This window comes from Chenopodium album, chromosome 15 (genome assembly GCF_948465745.1).
Source record: "Chenopodium album chromosome 15, dcCheAlbu1.1, whole genome shotgun sequence".
NCBI lineage: Eukaryota > Viridiplantae > Streptophyta > Magnoliopsida > Caryophyllales > Amaranthaceae > Chenopodium > Chenopodium album.
Genome location: NC_137848.1, coordinates 50,002,961 through 50,008,001, shown reverse-complemented (window position 1 = coordinate 50,008,001; position 5,041 = coordinate 50,002,961).

Genomic DNA, 5,041 nt, shown 5'->3' with positions numbered 1-5,041 from the left:
GATTGGAGAGAAAATGTAATATGATGTATAAAGAGAGAAAGATTTAGTGATGAAATGGTTGACTTGTATTGATTGATAATGTTATGGCTTACATACTTCATCATCATACATAACCTTCTATTTATAGGCCTAGATGTGAAGGTAGTATAATGTACTAGAACTTTCAACATTAAACGAGTGTAACACTAGTCTAGATTATTCTAGGATAAACTCTCCTAGATTTTTTTTAAGTGATGTCTACCTAGTAATATTAGACATATATAATCCTAGAATTTTCTAGATATTACATACTACTAGATTTTTCTAGGATATTTACAATAGATAGTTTTTCTAGATTTTTCAAGATTAATATTTTGACAAGGCTATCATGGGCCCTTGTCCATTCGAGGCATCCCGAGGACGCGAGGCGTGGGATAGCATGGTTGAAGGTAAATTTGCAAATTTGTTCACCATTTCAATCTTGCCGTTTATGCTATACATTATACAAGTACGTTATATAATGTTAGATTATGATGATGGTTTCTCTATAATATGTTTGTTATATGATGGTTTCACTATTTTATGCTATATACTTCGTATACATTATTATACAGGTATGCTGTATTATATTAAATGATGATGATGGTTTTACACTTTCATTGTTATATGATGGTTTCATTATTTTAGGCTGTACATTATACAAGTATGTTATATTATGTTAGATGATGATGATGGTTTCACTGTTATATGATGGTTATATGTGATAAGGATTGACATATTATCCTCCTTAATTAATTATCTCCTATACAATTACTCCCTCGATTAAGGTTGACTTATATTCATTCTCTAGCTTAATGTTTACTGTGTATAATTGTAACATAATGAAGGAAATTATCAATGATTCAATACATTCTCTATATGGTATCAGACTTTTGATCATATTTTCCTTCTTCTCCACTTCTCTTCCACATAAAATATATGGCAACCTACCCTCTTACATACCAACCCTCTGATGGCTTTAACCCACCAATGCCATTTACTACCACTATGCTAAGCAGAAACCTAATGTACCATGTCACGTTTGATCTCCAAACCTGATCTCTCCATACTCTCTATTATGGCTTTGACGAGCTTATCATTGGTGATGGTACAGGTTTAAATATATCTCAAATTGGTTCTCTTACTCTTTCTCATTCCTCTTCTCTTCTTAAACTAAACAATGTTCTATGCGTACCTTTAATGTCACGCAACATCATTTCTATTTCTCAACTTTGCATTGACAATAATGCATCTTTTGAATTTTTGCCCGCCAAACTAAGGCATTGCTTTTTCATGGTCTGGTTAAGTCTGGAGTCTATGAAATCCAAATCACTCAACCTCAAGTTTTTGTAGTATCAAACCAAACTCTCTTGATTGGCATCATCGATTAGGGCATCCTTCATTAAATGTTTTTGAACAATTGATTTTTAAAAACAATTTGAATGTTCATAATATTGGTTTCACTACTGTTTTATGCTATACATTTATACAAGTATGTTGTATGTTATATCATCTTAGGTAACAATTTTAGGAACTGAAGTTTCACTATTGTAGTCTTCCTTTATTATGTTTTAATTTCATCAGGAAGTCACACATCCATTTGTCCTCCTCAATAATAGTTGATGCTCCTTTCCCTATTATCATCCTGAGTCCAGGCTTCATAGTTGCCAGTTGCTACCAATCTCACAATTTTTCAGGCTTGCTACTTTTTCAAATCAGTCTCATACACTTTTGCTTTAAACATTTTGCTTACTAGTAAGTAAGGATTGGATTGCATTCTCCATGCCTTCCTAAGGGCCGGGTTAAGTTTATTGGATTTTTTAATTCCAAAAGCCCTCCTTTTATTTCTCGATTTTTCCAATAGCTTGAACTTCTTTTAATATATATGTTTCCGATTTTATGTATAGTGGATTTGCTAACTTAGTTTGTTCTTTTTTTTGTAGCAACTTTGGATAACTTTGAGATAGAAAAATATAACATACTTGCTGTGGGTTATATGAGATTGGGTGATTTGAGGCGAACAAGAGAAATGGTAGAGCACTATTTGGAGATCGAAGCTCTTAGGATGGAGGTGGTGTTTCCCAAGAAACCATTCACCTGCTCGTTATGCCATAGGACATTTGTGGATCACATGGTGTTGGATGGACATGTCAATCGTAACCATAAAGGTTACATGACATGCTCCAAACCATCTTGCTCCTTAGTTTTTCATACATCGACATTAGTAGGACATTTACATGTCGATAGGAACAAAGAAGTGAGGGGTGTATGGGGTGTACTTGTGTATTTCATAGGAGTAGATTTATTTATAAACTTTCAAATCAGTAGTAAGATGTGATTCCCATGTGTATAGATTCATGTGTCTTGGACGTGTTGATGAAGTAATCACAAATTTTATTATTTTGATTCTTATTTGAGCAAGTATATTATGATGAAATTATTATTAGCTCTTATTGTTCCTCCGTATAATCTCACAAATTATTTGAACCACTAGTAAAATCACCACAATTGAGAATGTTTTGTTATGTATTTGTATATAATGATTAAATCCATCTAAATATGTGTCTTGAATGTGTTGATGAAAATTAATCACAAATTTTATTATTTTGATTCTAATTTGAGTGAGTATATTATGATGAAATTATTATTAGCTCTTATTGTTCCTCCGTGTAATTTCACAAATTTAAACCACTAGTAAAAACACCACAATTAAGAATGATTTGTTATGTATATATATATATATAATGATTAAACCCATCTAAATTGAACAAGACTATACCAATTCGACATGATTTAATTTAAATCCATCAATTGAAGAAGACCATACCAATTTGACATGATTTCAATCCATCTAAATTGAACAAGACCATACCAATTTGACATGATTTCAATCTATCTAAATTGTACAAGACCGTCCCAATCCGACATGATTTCAATGCATCTAAATTGAACAATACCATCCAATTCGACATGATTTAAATCCATCTAAATTGAACAAGACCATCTAATTCGACATGATTTAAATCCATATATTGAACAAGACCATCTAATTCGACATGATTTAAAACTATCTAAATTAAACAAGACTATCCAATTTGCCATGATTTAAATCCTATTATTGAACAAGACCATCCAATTCGACATGATTTAAATCTATCTATATTGAGCAATAGCATACTATCATAACAAGTTATGTGTCTTGAATTTGTTGATTCATGGATACTAAGTTTAAATCTTACAAGCTTCATATTTCTCACAAAAGACAGGCTGAATTTCTCCCAAATTACAAAAAGAGCTTTAATTAGCAAATCTAGAATTTTTCTCTCCAAATTATTCAACATCATACAACACAATCAAGGTAAATGATAAATAATTTGAGTAGCATGACAAAAATAAAAAACTTAGTGTACACAATGTATATAAGGAATAGAGCTAAAACTTGGGCCAAAACCATATAGGAGGAAAACACTTGGAATTTGTATCAATGCCTTCATAAATCTTTTTGATTTCCCGTGAGATGTCATGTCAAATACACCCATATCATGACCACGAGTCACTCTCATTCCCCAAAATTCTACTTCATCATCTGTGAAGTATATAGCATTCTGAATGCAATTAGCAGCATCTGATATATGAATAGACATGGGTGTGTTATTACCAACAAATAAAAAATAATCACCCAATTCTTCTACTTTTTCCCATAATTTAGTGTGGTAATCAAGTTTATAAACCTCAAAACCACATGTATAATCGATATTTGGATGGCTAATATCCAGCTTTTCTCGTAAAACTACACCCAACTCACCACCTAGCTCCACCATATATAATTCACCAAGCCCCTCAACTACGTTCCCAAAGATGTAGTTGGGGGTGGGTAGATAACCTTTGGCCTTGACAGGTATAGGTTCCTTAAACAAGATAATATTCAGATATTGCCTTCAAAAGATAATATTCAAATGTTGCCTTAAATAACTCACCTACCCAAAAGAAAAAATTGCCTTAAATAAAAAGGAAAAAAAAAGACTGATGTGATGTGTACTCCGTATGTGTAGTACTTGTAATTGTTAATTTGAGTGATTTTTATAGAAAATAGAAAAATTCGCAAATTGCAGCCATCTAAAGTAAATATTCTGCAAATTACAACCATTTAAAAAAAAATTGCAAAATTGCAGCCCAAAAGTTGTTATAAATTGTAAATTGCAACCTAATTTAATTTTTTCATCGGTTTGCGTGTTAAAAAATATTCGGTTAAGGTTTTAGTGCCCATTTTAGCCCTTAAAGATTCAAATCGAACTCGATATTGACAAAAAAAATAACGTAAGTGCCTCGTTTAAATCGTCTGGTTAAACCCTAAACCCTAAATCTATATGCGTAATTATGAACTTTAGTCCTTTCAAGCATTTTATAAGGAAATTGCCTCTTTTTAATATTGAGTATACTCCATCCGTAATTGGCACAATCACTGAGTATTGAATAATTGGCTCAATTATTGTCAAATAAATCTGTTGAAGGGTTTTAGCTTGCCCCCTAAAAAAGCACACAAATCTTCACCTTTGACTTCACTTCCCTCTCAGCCTTTGGCTCCTTTCTCAAGCCACGTAACGTGTGTATAATATATATATATATATATATATATATATATATATATATATATATATATATATATATATATATATATATATATATATATATATATATATACATATACTATCTTATTTAAACAACTTTATATTATCTTATCTTATTTGCACTTATATCAACCCATCCTGATTTTATTGGATAACCTTATTAGTCCGTATAATAAATACTATTAAACCTTATTGAAACTTATTCATCTATTTATATGAAATAGCACTAGTGGAAAAATTGCTATTAGCAGCACCCTATTAGCTACTGACATTATATGTGTTAGTTACTAAAACACTAATTGCAACTGACCAAAATAATGTCATGTACAAATACTATGTCATTAGCAACTGACATAGTAATGAATGCTGCTAATACTTCAATTAAAAAAGTAAAA